General features: G+C 44.5%; 1 protein-coding gene across 2 annotated transcripts in view; it reads right to left on the reverse strand.

Annotated features, from left to right (window-relative positions):
• LOC124619279 (trafficking protein particle complex subunit 12) overlaps window positions 1-17809 on the reverse strand; it is a 140717-nt gene that overhangs the window by 15605 nt on the left and 107303 nt on the right. The window lies entirely within an intron of this gene.

Genomic DNA, 17809 nt, shown 5'->3' on the forward strand with positions numbered 1-17809 from the left:
TAGATATGACAGTGAAACCAGAAAATTGTCAATCCCAGGACCAACACTTCCCTCAAATGCAAAGCAAGTACATAATGCAATGTAAGAGGAACGTATTGCTGACCCTGTGGCAGAGAAACAGTAAGATTTCTGCAAGGAGCTGTGGACATAATGAGAAGATAGCAAGAACTGGAGAGCATGCCACGACACACACAGAACTGTTAGTGGGCACAACGTGCTGGTCAACTAAGCAGCAGGCTATCGCTGTAGATGCGTACTAGATTAGCGCCTGCTGCTTCACTCACGTAGACTGTAGGGTCTGCACAGTTTTTTTATTTTGTTTTTCTTTAATCACATTTTAATGTTATTCACAAACTGCAGCACCTTCTAAAACACTAATTAAGGCCATAGGAGCATGGTCTTTTTTTAATATACTTCTCACCCAAAAAAGAACGAATGATTCTGATGGCTGGAGCCACAGATTTTTGTTACTCATGCCTTCTGCGTTCTTGTGGTGCTGTTTCCATGGAAACTTTTATCTCGTAACACATATTTCTTTGTATCTAACTGATAAGAGAAATACAAACTACTGATTTGATGTAATTAGATTTTCCTGGAGGCATATGAGTCTCAACTTTATCTTTGATAAGGATTGAAGCTGAAATAATGCATTTAAATTTGTACCACAGTCAGGACTTGAAACCAGGTCTCCTGCTTACTAGGCAGATTTACTAACCCCTACACCATCATGGATAGCACAGTGACTATCACAGTTGCACTGACTACCCTAGTCCAATGCCCTAACTAACACAAACTTCAATTCATACCTTGAGCCCATTTTATGCTTCTTAAATTGTCAGTATTGCCAGAGTTCTCCAATATTGAAATAACATCTCAGCTTTGTATGTAATGGCAAAATCCTGGCTGTACTTTAGGCGTAGTTGATCTGTTGATGGGATGTAATTACACTTTTCTGGAGACATATGAGTTGTAACTTTACAAATGGGCTGCAGGCGTAAAGGCGCAAGTAACATTTTGAAGCCCCTGTTATCACAACACAGCCAAGAGGTCACAGTGCGAAAACCAGCTGTCTTGTGCATGATAGTTTCGGACGAAGCCTGTAGAAATCTGAATGTTGCAGCTCAGAATTTTGTCTCAGCAATCAAACTGTGAGAAAGAATCTGAAGATAAACCTATGCTACCAACTATACAGATAGAGCAAGCACTAAAACTGCTAGATCCTCTCAACAGAGGAATACACCTCTGTCAACAAACTGACCTAGTTCAAAACTTGTGACAAAGTGATAAAGCCTTCTTTCATCTGAGTGGCTTCATCAAATATACAACTAGTAGAAACAAAACAAAAAAAATTGCTACGGTGTGACTATTATGGAATAACCAGTCCACACTTTTTCAAGATGTGAGCAACCACACAGTAAAAGTAAAGATGGAGCATTATGTTGATATCTCAGAACAGCTCATGTTGCCTGCGCTTGCCTTGATGGAAACATACTTCTAAAAAGAGGGAGCCACAAGCCATACTGCCTCCACTGTAATGACTTTTCTGCATTCGGCATTTCCCAGTCACTTCATAAACAGAAATAGATATTTCCTGTGGCCAGCCCTGTCAAAAATATCAGCTCCAGACTCTTCCCCCTGGAGCTACACTACACACAGAGTTTTTAGGGAGAACCCACCAAGAATCATGAAAGATTTGAGGTCATCAGAACATTTTGTTGTAGTGATGTGCAACATTATGGGCTGGTTTTCCATCCATCTGTACCAACACGTAGACAATGGAGTTGCTGTTATTATTCAAATTCAATTGTTTTTGGTGTTATCCCACTGATCCATTACACAAAAAAATGAGTAACGTACAACTTGGTCTCCACGGGGAAAAAACTTGAAAAATCACATTTATTTTTTATGCAAATAATACTGTACAGAGGCAGCTAATCAACTAATAACTTTTAGTAAAGAGAGTTCTTGAAGAATTAAATACTTTAGGAGTAAAGGAGACCACTCAACGGACAGCAAAAGCACTGAGTTGTCCCCCTACAATGTGCAGAACACCACTGCAAGCTCCAGCAAAGTTGAAGAATGTGCCAGTGGTAGCATGGCTAATGGCATGGGCACCCAGGCTGGGCAGGCCTCAACAAAAGGAGCCAGACAAATCGTGTTTGACATAAGATACAGGATGAGGGGGGCAGGGTCTTTAAAGGCATAGGGAAGCAGTCTTCTGTGAGTATGAAGATGGAAACCTAATTAGAGATAAAGGTAAAGTTTTGTGAAAATGGCAATTGTATTTTATTGAGTTACTTGATGGGAAGAGGGGAGGTAACAAGAGCAAACTTTGAATGAGGAAGAGAAGAAACCAGATTTGGAACTGGAATTAGAATTCAAAGTGGTGGATAAGAAAGAGGAAGTCAAACCACCAGACTTAGAGGAAATGAAAAATGCAATTAAAATCTTAAATACTAATAGATCAGCAGGAGAAGATAGCACACATGCTGAATTATTAAAATTTGGGGGCAAAAAGATGGAGACAGCTGCTTATGAATTAATAAAGGAAGAGATGCCTGAGGACTGGAGCATCGGAATAATACGTCCATTACATAAGAAAGGCAATATGTCAGAGTGCAGCAGTTATTTCAGGATTACTCTTTTAGATATAACATATTTAAAGTTCTTAGTAAGATTTTAGCCTATTACTAAAATGCCAAATCGAAAGGATACTAGGAGATTATCAGGCTGGATTTGGCAGATATACATCCACGATGGACTAGGTATTTTTATTGAGACAAGTGCTAGAGAAGTTTTATGAAGATATCAAGCAACTGTATCAGCTGTACACTGATTTTAAACCAGCATACAACAGGTATAGGAGTCTCCAAATTATGAAAGATTTTAGAATACCACTAAAGTTAGTGAGGCTGATAGAAACAACAATAAAAGAAACATTTTTCCAGGTCAGAATATAACAAGAGTTGTAACCAGAGTTCCACTTAGGGAGGGAAAGCAAGGCTAGTGTTGGACGACTACAGAGAAAAGAGGAAAAGATTGGGTAAGTCATAGGGTGAAGAAAAGGCTGCGGGAAGGAGGAAGAAGATAAAACCATTGCACGCAATGAGGAATAGCAACGAGAAATGAAGTTCTATAAAGATCTAGAGAACTGAAGAGAGGATTCCAGTAAAGAGAAGTGTTCTATAAGGATAAGATGGAAACCTAATTAGAGATAAAAGTAAAGTTCTGTGAAAATGGCAAGAGCATTTTACTGAGTTACTCGATGGAAAGGGCCATGTAACACAGAGCAAACATTGAATGAGGAAGAGGAGAAACCAGATTTGAAATTGTGCTACTCTAACTTAGCACTAGAGAAGATATTTGGCAAATGCCAACAACCCCAGGGGTGACACTATTCAACCAGCAGGTACAGGTGATGACTTACGATGATGATGCAGCATTAACTGTAAAGAGTGTCAGAGCTTTGAAGTATAATTATGCTACATTAGAAGGAGCAGTGTGGAAATCAGGACTAGAAGTGGATGTAGGCAAAACAAAGAATATGATGATGGGAGATCCTGGTAGGGAGAGAGAAGAGACTTCAATAAAGGTAAATGGGAAATGGTATCAAAGAGTGGAAGGCTTTAAATGTCTATGTTTGATAATAACAGAAGATAATGGGACACCATTAGAAATTCAAGAAAGGAAATCAAGTGGAAATCAATGCTATTATTCCTAATAGAATATATTTAAATCATGAAATGTTAGGAATACAAAAATGAAAATATATTTGACTATTTTAAGACGTTGTGGTGTAACATACCACTTCTGGGAATTTGGTATGTTGCCCCCTGGCAATCTGATTTGATGATCAAGACCTTTGGAAGTAATTTTCATGTTACTTAGGTACCTCGTGTCAAGTAGCACACTGTGAGAGGAATTTTGTGTTTCCTATGCTCATGTGCATGTGCTGGTACAGACACAGCATATACGTCTGTGCATTGCAGCATTTGCCAATCTGGTAGTGGACCCTGTGCTGTGCTGTCCTGCCAAGGATATGCACTGCAAGCCACAGAAGAGAAGATTATGTCTTCATTGTAAAAATAAATGAATGTTTTAGTTAGTCTGACAGCTATGTATTGAGACATAAGATTTGTACACAGCATTGTTTGGTGTGATACCATGTTGTGTTGCACAGTATAATATAGGCATACAACTTAAAGATAAATGTGACATCATGTGGTAGACCTTGGTTTCTCAAATAACATTTCAGCTATCTCACAAGAAGTTGCAGAGGAGACAGAGGCTCAAGATGCACAGCAACCAGCATGGTTAATTCTGGTGGAGGACTGAAATATAATCAGCCAGAGTAAGTTAACGACAGTAAACGAAAACTTATTTCACAAATTGTTTACCACACATAACACGGAACATTTCAACATATAGTAATGTTGGATCTGAAAACTGGCTGATCACTACAAAGGAAGAAGGCTGGTTATTCAGATGGAGAAGAAAGATTTTGAGAAAGATATTTGGGGCACTGAGAGAGGAAGAAAACTTGAGAATGAGGACAAATGCAGAACTACAAACACTTTTTGGACAGACAAATATAGTGAAACTCAAGCAAGGAAGAATAAGATGGGCTGTTCATGTGCAGAGCATGTCAGAAACTCTGAGTATTATGAAAGTATTTACAGGAAAACCCACGGGGAGATGGAGAAGACAACCTAGGAAAAGGTAACTTGAAGATAAGAAAGAGGAACTCAAAACAGTGCAAGTCAGGAGTTAGAGAAAGCAAGCAATGGACACAGAAGAATAGAGGCTGGTAACAAGAGAGGCCAAGGCTCTACAAGAACTGTAAAGTTAACTAGTAATTCGTAGTAGTATAGTGCAAGCAATAATATTGTAATGATTAACATAATGTCTCACATTTACCATTTTCTGTTTATGCATTTGTCATTTATTGACTGCTATAGTACTGGTCTACTATGTGTTACACTTTTCCATCTATGGTCTGTGTTTGTCCTCTTTTGAGTTTATTTTCTACAGAGTGACATAATATAAATTGCTGTACACTAAGACTCCAAATTACTTTATTCATAAAGACATAACCTTCTTCCTGTATTTCTTTGCCTCTAGGTTTATACATGCACATTGTTATACTAAAAGAAAATATGTTCTTATCCTTGTAATCCCACCAGACATATTGATCAGTCAGTCGATATAATTATGAATGTCAGGTGAGGTGATTAGGCATGGCACCCAGTGATACATCCACTGGCACCAGGTCGTGTGGTTCAACAACAGTGGCAGATTTAAGGACTGCCATGGATTGTCTTGGCATCACTTCTCTGAGCTTGTTGATGTGTAGTACATGCTGTCAGGTGGGCTTATCTATGTTGACCTTGTGATACCTGACTATTTTATGAACATTTGGACTGTGTTATTCCCTGCCATCCATGTTTGGCTTGTCGCACGTGACCTATATGATGTGTGGTAAACAAGAAATTATGCCAACATATCTGACACCTGTTGTTTTCAGTATCTAATATGATGATTCTCTTAAGTTCAAATGTACATGTCACTAATCTTTTACACACGCACACTAACCATCTGAAACAGGGATAGGAATATGACAGAAGATAAATGGGTAGCTCTGAGAGACAGAAGAGTGAATGAGCAGATGAACAATTAGGTAAATGTCAAAGCAAACAAATGAGAATGAAATTAATAGAAAATGCAAAATGGGAAAGTAGTAATGTCTATATAGGATAAATGCAAACCTGTAGAAGCTTGAATGACTATGGGCAATATACCCTGCCATTTAAAAAGTTTTAAGACTGGATTAATAAAGAATAGGAAAAGGTTAAGATGCTAGTTTTAATACTTCAGGTGTTCTACATAGTTTCCTCCACCCTTCCACTTGAGTGAAACGTGCACAATGTTCATACATCTTTATGAGACTGTCAAAAAATTCTTCTTTGGTGTCATTCAAATTGCACATTAAATTGGCTTGAATGTTGGTTATGTTGTCCAAGCACTGACCCTCCATGTGAATTTCTGCACTATATTATTTCCAGAAAAGAATTGCCCACGTTTTGCATTTCAATAAAGTTGTGGCAGCATCCATACATCCTTGTTACTGTTTGGGTGTCAAGATATGCAGGACAAACTTTGCAGACACTTTTCTAGTCTTCAAAACATTCTGGGGGAATTTCTTGAACACTCAATTTAGAGATGTTGCTCCACTATGATTCATGACACAACAATGCTGACACATTACGGCTTCACGTCCACCACTTAACACTGCTTTGCTCACAACTGATGGGTCCAATGCACATCTGTTGTTTACAGGTGAAGGTTTAAGCTGCCACCATAGCTACCGCACTGGTGTCACCTATACGGCAGAGATAAAATCAGTCTAAGAAATTTTTGGATGGACAGTGTAGATGTTGCCTATAGGAAAATTAAATAGACCTTTGACATTCCTTCAGAATTATAGAGATCCTTAGGGTGCATAATACAGAAGGCAGGTTTTGACGTGTGTAAATAATAGATAACCATCAGCTTAATAAGTCATAGTTCCAAAAAACTGACAAGAATTACATACAGATGGATGGAAAATCTGGTAGAAGCTGACCACAAGGAAAGATCATTTCTGATTCTGAAGAAACAAAGGTACTGTGTACGTGACCAAGGGGAAGAACACGGTACAATTGAAGAGCCCAGGTAGCAAAGAACAAATATATGTTTATTAAGTCTGAAGAACTGAACAAAAGAATACAGTTTCTTCAGATGTGAGTCCGCACTAGTTGGTTCCGATTGAAAGTCAATCAGTGATGACTGCAATGGAATGTTTTTACACGGACGAAGTCCTGAGGCCGCAGTCAGCAGTGAGCATAGGGTGCTCAGTGAGGGACAAAGTCTGTGAGGCTGTGGTTGGTACTGAGTGATAGGGTGTTCATGAATGGTTGTAGTGCATGAGGCCATAGGCAGCAGTGAGTGACAGGATGCTAGAGTGTTTTTGGATGCTGCGCCGAAATGCTCCTAGTTGGCTCCGCATTGTTTACCCTGGTTAATGAGCTGCTAGGTGCAGCCGGCATAAGCCTGGAGTGTGAAGTGGCTTCAGAGCAGTGGCTTACCCAACAGGGGGTTCAGAGCAGTGAGGCAATGAGCTAAATACTTACCCAACAGGACAATACCGGCAGAGGCACAAGACTCACAGAAGCGAAGTAGTGCCATGTTAGCACCTGAGGCAAAGCTGGCACCACATGATACCATATCGGCTTCTGGAGATTCTACTGAAAACAACACCATGTGTTTGTTGAAGCAGACTGTTTTTATCTGATCTACAAAGGAACTCATGGCATCCGTTCACCTGAAGGGAGCAATGGCATGCACCAGGGTTGGGGAGGTGGCCGCCCTAGGATGGGAGCTCTGGATGGCGGAGGCCTGGACCCAGGGAGAGTTGACTGAAGGCAGATGGCTCTCATGCAGCTGCAGCAGTATGATTTGGTCTGGACCTGAAAAAAAGAGACAACTGCAGTGTCTCCATCTGGAAAGGTTGACCTGCCCATTGAGGTGTTGATGGATATGTAATGTCGTCATTGTGGAAGGTAGATCGTGCTGCAGCACATGGCGACGGAGAAAGGACTTGGCATGGCCAGGGTTTGTGCCAAAATTTCCAGGGAAGGACAACCAAAAACTCCAGTTGGTGGCCTGAAGAGTGTTTGCAGGCTAGGAATGGCTAGAAACTGATGAGCCTGGCTGCAGTTAGGTTAGGCCAATGTGGCTGGGCCAGTAGTGGAGTTGCTGATGCTGGTGGTATGTTGATAGGGACTAAGGACCAGCAAGGAGCTCAGGAGCAGCATGGAGGATGATGTGGCACCTGTAGCTGTGAATGAGCACGGATAACTGGAGTAATAGGCAGGACAGGCAATGACCCCTGTGGCGTCAAGAAATGTGACTCAGAAACACACAGGAGCATGCAAAGTGTCATAGGCACTGAGCTGGTCACTTAAGTCAAACATAGGACAGGGTAGCATGACTTGCAACAGGGTTGAGAAAGTGAAGAGTACGGCAGGTAGCTGCACCAGGGGTGAGAAGAAAAGCCCATTGTTGAGCATCATCTTGAATTTCAGAAGTCCATAAGTACTGTTCCAGCTGTTTATTACCCTGACTCTTTGTTGAATTCTTTTTTTTTTTTTTTTTTTTTTTTTTTTTTTTTTTTTTTTTTTTTTTTTTTTTTTTTTGGTGGTTTTAGGGCGCACAACTTCAATGGTCATTAGCGCCCTGACTACTCTAAGAATGCACCGCGAGGCACAAGTTGACCACAACAACTAAAAGGGAAAACATGATAAAAGACAGACTGACAGGCATAGGATTAAAAAACAGCATCATCAAATGTCCTTAGCGAGGTGTGTCAAATTGATAAAACGAAGAACACGAGCAGCTGCTCATGGGTCATCCGCTAAAATGGCATCGAAAGTATTTGGCAGGTTAAGATCGAGGCGCAGTGTGTTAAGATCTGGACAGGACATTAAAATGTGTCTAACCGTCAGCAAGTGCCCACATGGGCAGAACGGCGCCGGCGCAGCCGTCAGCAGATGGCGATGGCTGAACCGGCAGTGTCCAATTCTTAACCGGGCTAAAACGACCTCCTCCCGCCGAGAAGGGCGTGAGGAGGACGTCCAAGCAACGGGAAGAGGTTTTAAGGCCCGAAGCTTGTTGTCGGTAAGTGCAGCCCAATCGGCATGCCACAGAGATAAGATGCGCCGACAAATCACCCTGCTAAAATCGGACGAAGGGACGCAACAAGAAGCTGTTCGAGGCTGGAGGACCGCAGCCTTGGCCGCGGCATCTGCAGCTTCGTTCCCAGGGATACCGACATGGCCCGGAACCCACATAAAGCTAACTGGAGAACCGACGTCCACCAGCTGCTGAAGAGAGCGTTGGATCCGGTGTACGAAAGGGTGAACCGGGTACGGATCACTGAGGCTCTGGATGGCGCTCAGGGAATCTGAGCAGATGACATAAGCAGAATGTCGGTGGCGGCAGATGTAAAGAACAGCCTGGTAGAGGGCAAAGAGCTCAGCTGTGAAGACCGAACAATGGCCATGGAGACGGTATTTGAAACTTTGTGCCCCGACAATAAAGGAACACCCGACCCCGTCATTGGTCTTAGAGCCAACTGTATAAATGAAAGTCATGTCGATGAACTTCGAACGAAGTTCGAAAAAACGGGAGTGGTAGACCGAACCGGGGGTGACCTCTTTTGGGAGCGAGCTGAGGTCAAGGTGAACGCGGACCTGAGCCTGGAGCCAAGGTGGCGTGCGGCTCTCGCCCACTCGAAAGGTTGCAGGGAGGGAAAAAGTAAGGTGTTGAAGGAGGCGACGAAAGCGAACGCCAGGGGGTAGCAGGGCAGAGACATACAACCCGTATTGACGGTCAAGAGAGTCGTCAAAAAAGGAACGATAACGGATGGTCGGGCATTGACAGTAGCCGACAGGCATACCGACAAAGCAGTATATCGCGCCGGTAGGTGAGTGGCAATTCGCCAGCGTCAGCATGAAGACTCTCTATGGGACTGGTATAAAATGCTCCGATCGCAAGTCGTAAACCCCGATGTTGTATGGAGTTGAGGCGGCGTAAGATGGATGGCCGTGCAGAGGAGTATACGAAGCTCCCATAATCCAGCTTGGAGCGGACGATCGACCGATATAGACAAAGTAGGACGGTTCGATCCGCTCCCCACGACAGACCACTGAGAACACGGAGGACATTTAAAGAACGGGTACAACGGGCGGCCAAATGTGACACATGTGGAGACCAGCTAAGTTTCCTGTCAAATGTAAGGCCTAAAAATTTGGTTGTCTCCACGATTGGGAGAGCAACGGGACCGAGTCTTAAGGACGGTGGGAGAAACTCTTTGTATCGCCAGAAGTTAATACAGACCGTCTTCTCGGCAGAAAAACGGAAGCCATTGGCGACACTCCAGGAGTAAAGACGGTCAAGAGAACGCTGAAGACAGCGCTCCAGGACACGTGTACATTGCGCACTGCAATAGATGGTAAAATCGTCCACGAAAAGGGAGCCTGATACATCAGCTGGGAGGCAATCCATTATTGGATTGATCGCGATGGCGAAGAGAGCGACGCTCAAAACTGAGCCCTGTGGCACCCCATTCTCCTGGCGAAAGGTGTCGGACAGGACAGAACCCACACGTACCCTGAACTGTCGATCCATTAAAAAGGAACGAATAAAAAGAGGGAGGCGACCGCGAAGGCCCCATGTATGCATGGTGCGGAGGATGCCCGCCTTCCAACAGGTGTCGTAAGCCTTCTCCAAATCAAAGACGACAGCCGCGGTCGGGCGCTTCCGCAAGAAGTTATTCATAATGAAGGTCGACAAGGTAACCAGATGGTCAACAGCAGAGCGGCGCCTACGAAATCCACATTGTACATTGGTAAGTAGGCGTCGAGACTCGAGCAGCCAAACCAATCGAGAGTTAACCATTCGCTCCATCACTTTACAGACACAGCTGGTAAGCGAGATAGGTCGATAACTGGAAGGCAAGTGCTTGTCCTTCCCCGGCTTAGGAATCGGGACAACAATAGACTCGCGCCAGCATGCGGGAACATGTCCCTCAATCCAGATGCGATTGTATGTACGAAGAAGAAAACCTTTACCCGCAGGAGAAAGGTTCTTCAGCATCTGAATATGAATAGAATCTGGCCCTGGAGCAGAGGACCGTGATCGGCCAAGTGCGTTTTCGAGTTCCCGCATGGTGAATGGGGCATTATAACTTTCACAATTCGAGGAGCGGAAGTTAGGTGGCCTAGCCTCCTCTGCCTGTTTGCGGGGGAGGAAGGCAGGGTGGTAATGAGCGGAGCTCGAAACCTCTGCGAAAAAGCGGCCGAAGGCATTGGAGACAGCCTCAGGGGCCACAAGGACGTCATTCGCGACCTTCAAGCCAGAAACTGGGGAGTGGACCTTAGTGCCAGATAGCCGGCGCAGGCTACCCCAGACAACAGAAGAAGGAGTAAAACTGTTGAAGGTGCTTGTGAAAGCAGCCCAGCTGGCTTTCTTGCTTTCTTTGATAATACGACGACACTGAGCACGTAATCATTTATAATTGATACAATTCGCCACTGTAGGGTGGCGTTTAAAAGTGCGTAAAGCACGTCGACGAGCACGTAAAGCGTCTCTACATGCTGCGGTCCACCAGGGGACCGGTACGCGACGTGGAGAAGAAGGAGGGTGAGGGATGGAATATTCAGCAGCAGCGAGAATGACTTCCGTGAGGTGTGCGACCTGACGATCGCAGCTTGTAAAGGTTTGATCCTGAAAGGTCGCCCTGGAAGAGAAGAGCCCCCAGTCTGCCTTGGAGATGGTCCAATTAGAGAAGCACGGAGAGGGGGTATGCTGCAGGAGATGGATAACACACGGGAAGTGGTCGCTCGAATATGTATCAGAAAGTGCAGACCACTCAAACTGGCGTGCAAGTTGGGGAGTACATATAGAGAGGTCTAAATGGGAATAGGTGTGAGATGTGTCCGAAAGAAAAGTAGGGGCGCCAGTATTGAGGCAGACAAGATCGAGCTGGTTGAAAAGGTCTGCTAACAAGGAGCCCCTCGGGCAGGATGCTGGAGAGCCCCAAAGGGGATGGTGGGCATTGAAGTCTCCAGTTAACAAAAATGGTGCAGGTAGCTGAGCAATAAGTTGCATCACGTCTGCCCTGGTAACGGCAGATGACGATGGAGTGTAAACGGTACAAAAGGAAAACGTAAAAGTGGGGAGAGTAATGCGGATGGCAACTGCCTGCAGGCCGGTGTGCAACGTGATGGGATCGTAGTAAATATCATCCCGGACCAGCAACATAACCCCTCCATGAGCTGGGATACCTACCACAGGGGGTAGGTCAAAACGCACAGAGGTGTAGTGTGCCAAGGCAATTTGATCACATGGGCGTAGCTTCGTTTCCTGGAGGGCTACGACAAGCGGACGGTGCAAGCGGAGCAGCAACTTCAAGTCCTCTCGGTTGGAGCGAATGCTGCGAATATTCCAGTGAATAAGTGCCATCGTAAGAAAAGAAAGATGAGAGAAGTGGTCACCTCGAAGGCCGCTTAGGGCCTGGCTTCGAGCGAGCACTGCCGCCGCTATCAGTAGGCGGACAGTCATCGTCCATTGGGTCTATAGGGTCATCGGCCATCTCGGGAGGATGGCCGGGAGGGGGAGCTTCCTCCGCCAGTGAACGGCCAGATGTACGGCGACCAGCGGTGCGGCCAGGCGAAACGGATGACGGCCTGGGGCGGCAGCCGCTGGGTGGCGCAAGAGAAGAAATGCGCCGTGGCGGGGAAGGAGAACTGTGCTTCCTATGCGCCTTTTTGGAAGGACGTGTAGTGGAAGTACCGGTCGAAGGCTGGGAGGTCGAGCTACGGAGGAAGTCTGCATGGGATGGTTCCTTCTTGAAGGCCCGTGCATCTGACTTCGGTGTCTTCGTCTTAGCAGAAGCTGAAGAAGGTGCTTGTGTCTGTGGGGTGATGGGAGGAAGAGGAGACGTCGACCGCGCGATCTTAGCACTGGCCGAACGGACGACCGTGGTGCTGAAGGTCAGATCGCATGTCTGGGTTGCTACCTCCCGGGTAGTCCGAGGAGAGGCGAGGACAGTACTGTATTTCCCCGCTGGGAGCAGCGTGGGCTTCCTACTAGCCAATAGCTTGCGAGCAGCCGAGGTGGACACTTTCTCTTTGACCCGAATTTCCTGGATACAGCGTTCTTCCTTATAGACAGGACAGTCGCGGGAGGATGCGGCATGGTCACCCTGACAGTTCACACAAGGAGGAGACGGAGGTGGACAGTCACCCTCATGGGCATCCCTGCCACAGGTGACACATTTAGCCGCATTGGAACAAGACTGTCGAGTGTGATTGAAACGCTGACACTGGTAGCAGCGCGTAGGTGTCGGGATATAGGGGCGAACAGAAATAACCTCGTAGCCCGCCTTGATGCGCGATGGCAGCTTAACACTATCGAAGGTCAAGAAAATTGTCCGGGTCGGTACAAGGTCATTGTTGACCTTTTTCATGACCCTATGGACAGCCGTCACGCCCTGCTCAGCGAGGAATGATTGAAGCTCCTCGTCAGTCAATCCGTCGAGGGAGCCAGTATAGACCACACCACGAGACGAATTCAAAGTTCGGTGGGCCTCCACCCGGACAGGGAACGTGTACAGGAGGGTGGCCCGAAGCAGTTTTTGTGCCTGAAAGGCATTCTCAGTTTCTAGTAATAAGGTGCCGTTACGCAACCTGGTACAGGATTTGACAGATCCGGCTATGGCATCTACGCCCTTCTGAATAACGAAAGGGTTGACAGAGGAAAAATCCTTTCCGTCCTCAGTTCGAGAAACTACGAGGAACTGTGGGGCAGGCGGTAGTACTTTTGTCACTGTTGGCTGGTCACGTTTCCGTTTTTGGGTCGAAGTCGAAAGAGATGGAGTAGAATCCATTGCGGAGGAATTCCCCATGATTGCCAGCGTCTCCGATGGCGCGCTCCTTCCTTGTGGGGACCCTCTCAGAGGGCACTCCCGCCTTAGGTGAATGTTTACACCTCAGGTCACACCTCCCGAGAAACAGACGGAGGGACCAATCGGCATGGTCAGAAGGTATCAGCTCAGGCAATCACCCCTCCCCGGGCCTGGCCTTTACCAGGGGGTACGCGCGTGCCTTACATGTCTACCCAGGGTGGGGACTTACGCGTTACCCCGTCACCGGCTACGCGTGCGAACGCGTGGGTCGGCCTTCAGGCACGCACAGGGAGGAAGGAAGAAGAGGAAAAAGAAGAGAGAGAGGGAGAAAGAGGACAGACTGTCTCAAACGCCGAGGCGGAGACCAGAGAAGGCAAGGAGAAGAAGGCAATGAGAAAGCAAGGAGAAGAAGGCAATGAGAAAGCAAGGGGAAGAAGGCAATAAGAAGGCAAGGAGAAGAAGGCAATGAGAAGGCAAGGAGAAAAAGGCAATGAGAAGGCAAGGAGAAAAAGGCAATGAGAAGGCAAGGAGAAGGCAAGGGAAAGAGTAAGGAAGACAGTGAGGTGGAGAAGAGCAAAGAAAGGAACCAACAAAAGGAAGGAAGAAACGAGAAGTGAAAAAACCAAAAGGACCACGATGATAGGTCGTGGAACCGTCCGTCTCCGGACGCAGGCGCGAACTACCCCCGTGAGGGGGATGGACTCCTTTTAGTCGCCTCTTACGACAGGCAGGAATACCGCGGGCCTATTCTAATCCCCGGACCCGCAGGGGGATTTGTTGAATTCCCGAGGTAGCAGTGGCTGTATCATTTGCACAAGGGTGAGGACAGTGTCCAGCTGGGTTAACCTCTGTAAGAGAAGTTCGGAACAATGTTGTGCGTGCAGTAAACAAAGCAGGAGCTACACTGATGTGTCAGAGGGCTGCATTGCCATACTTAAAATGAGACAGTGGAGCTGAGAGCACAAGTGCAACAGTCCAGTGTAGTGCACAAGTATCGAAGGCTACTCTGGGCAAGAATAAAAAGGCTAAATATTTGGATGATAACCACTGATGGAACATAATCCCTAAACCAATTGCCATTGTTGTGTTCATTATGGAGAGGAAGAAAACACCACAACTGAAGTGCCCAGATAGCAAAGAACAATTGCATCTTTATTAAGTTTAATGAACAGAATATAAGAACACCGTTTCTTGGGTCATGAGTCCACACTACTTAGATGGGTGTAAGTCAATCACAGACAATTGCTCTGCAGTATTCTTACACAGAAAAATTCTGCGAGGCCACGGTCAGCGAGGAGCATAGTGTGCTGGAGGAGGGGTGATGTCTATGTGAGCATAGGTGGTGGTGAGCAACTGAGTGCTCAGGGTTTCTTGGAAGCTGCGGTGAGACACTCTTCATTGGCTTGGCAATGTGTATTCTGAATGATGAGCCACTAGGTGCTTTCGGCATAAGTCCGAAGTGTGACCTGTCTGCACAGCAGTCGGGTGATGACGTAAATACTTTCCAGATGTAAGGATACTGGCAGAACCACATGGCTTGTGGAAGCGAGATGCAGCCAGGCTGGCACCACTGGTGCTGGTGGTTCAGTTGAAAACAATACAGCATGTGTCAGCTGATGTGGACTGTTTTCACCTGATCTCGAGAGGAAGTGTTGTTAGGAGGCCAGATGCAGCAACCCATGGTACATGACTGTAGGCTGGTGGCTGTATTGCAGGCAGTATCCAAGAGACACAGAAAAATGAATGTGAGGAAATACTGAATCTACAACTTCACTTAGAAGAATAACTGAAGAAAGGTAAATCTACATTTACAACCTTCGTAGATTATGAAAAAGCTTTTGAAAATGCTGACTGGGGCATTCTCTTTGAAATTCTGAAGGTAGTGAGGATAGGATACAGGGAGCAAAAGATTGTCTACAACTTGTACAGAGCCCAGACTGTAGTTACAAGAGCCAAAGAACATAAATTCATAGTGTAGATAGAAGTGAGACAGATTTTTAGAGCATCTGTAATATTTTTACATTGTCCAAGCAATAAAAGAAATGGAGAAAAAATTTGAGTTTGGGTATTAAAGATCAGGGAGAAAAAAATAAAAAGTTGAGGTTTACTGATGACACTGCAATTCAGTTACAAACAGCAGTTTGGAAGTGCAGACGAATGGAGTGGATAGGGTTTTGAAAAGAAGTTATAAGACAAATATCAATAAAAAGAAAACAGCGATAATTAATGTACTCAAATTAACTCTGGCGAGGAAATCATATTAGCAAATGAGACATTAAGAGTAATAGATGACTTTTATTATTTGGGCAGGAAAGTAACTGCTGATGACCAAATTAAAAAAGAATATGAAAGGCAGAGTTACAGTAAAAAAGAGATATTTGTCAACATCAAACATAAAATTTTAGTTTTAGGATCTCATTTTTGGTGGTATCTGCTTGGAGTGCAGCCTTGTACAGAAGTGAAAGGTGAATGAAAGCAGTCAAGCAGTGAATAGAGGGCTTTGAAATGTGGTGTTAACAAAGAAAATTGTATATTACATGGGTAGACTGGATGACTAATGAGGAAGTATTGAATAGAACTGGGGAGAAAAGATGAGATTTGTTGATAGGACACATCCAGAGGCACCAACTATTCATTAATTTGATATCTGAGGGAAGTCGTGGGTGGGGGTGGGGGTGGGGGTGGGGGTGGGGGAGGGGGGGGGAGAGGGGAAGTAAAAATTATAGGAAGAGACTAAAGCTTGATTACAGTAACCAGCATTAAACAGAGTGCAACAGGATGGGTTAATATGGAGAGCTGCATCAAATCAGTCTTTGCACTGAAGAAACAAAACCTATTTGCAGAGTTTGGTTTCTAAAATATTCCACATTTTGCAAAACACAATTTTTTCCTTTTTTTTTAGATTATTCATACATGTTTCAACATCCATGTGTTATTTTCAGTAGTTTTTGTTTTTTAGGGTTCCCTGCCTCAATCTGCAAACATGTAGCCCTTATGGGAGGACTTTGTTGTTTGTGTGTCCGTCTGTCCATCTGTTCAAGTATTAGAACCTTTTTTCCTGGAACAGGTCAGCATATCGCGTTCAAATTTATGTCACATACTAAGGTGGGTAGTCCCTTGGTGATGTACAATTTTTAATCTTCTACATCAAATCAGTCAAAAGATATGGCCATTTATGTCACACATTTTGATACTTGAAAACCAGCTCATCAAAACCTATAGAGTACTCCCTGTTGACCTGGAATCATCAAATTTGACAAAAAAGGTTTCACAGTGCAAGAAAGGGAAAAGTCCAAAATTGTTAATTTTTAATTATATCACACAAAAGAAATATTTCATTTATCATTTGTTATCCAACTTCAAATGTGAAATTAAAACATTCTCTAAAGTTTTAGGATCTCCGGGACTGATATCTTGCCAGCATCAATGCCAATTACAGGCCAAAATCATCAATATTCTTGACTCATGGAATGGATAAACTGTCTATATACATAATTAAGTTTGTACAGAATCCTCAGTGTGTGAGTCCTACTTGCATGTGGCCAATTTGTATTTCTTAAGGCTCATTATTTAAAAGTTGGCTTTTATGTGATGCCTTTCCGTTCTGCACTTTTATGAATTGACAACATGCCTTTTTTTCCCCATGTTGTGCACACTTCGACTGTTTCATAAGATGTAATTTTAAACACTGTTTATTCATGCCTTTTTCCACTTCACTGTTACCTTTTATCACAAGACTTCAATAACACAAGATATTCATGGAACTTTATATACATTAAAACTATTTCATTTTCACACCACAGACAGAGCATTCTTTGAAATTTTTTGTTTCTCAATCAAAAATACAAAATTAAATGCAGTTACAATTGACATAGTCAAGAAAATTTGTACTATAAATATTTTCCACATCTTTCTACACCAGAGCTGTTACAGTTTCTTCAAATTTACAAGACAAGGGGTAGCATACTATACCTATTCTTCCCCTTCAGTGAATCTCACTTATAAAAAATGGCATCATTTTGCTGTATCTTGCTACTAGTGCATGTGAGTGTGAGTGCACCAAGTGTAGTGTAGCCGCTCTTGTGTACTTAAATCAACTGCCGACTGTATCAGCGAGGGCCAGCCACTAGAGGTCGCCTGTGGTAAGTGCGCACATGGCATGGTCTCCACCGTGTCATATACCTGTGACTCGCACCTATAAACATGCGAATCAGCTTTGACTCAACCTCACTATGTTCTTTCAGTATGCGCCACTCTCATCAGTTGTTATGTGTATTGCTTTTGTTTCGCCTTTTGTCTTCT

The sequence above is a fragment of the Schistocerca americana genome, chromosome 6, assembly GCF_021461395.2.
Source record: "Schistocerca americana isolate TAMUIC-IGC-003095 chromosome 6, iqSchAmer2.1, whole genome shotgun sequence".
Taxonomy (NCBI): Eukaryota; Metazoa; Arthropoda; class Insecta; order Orthoptera; family Acrididae; genus Schistocerca; species Schistocerca americana.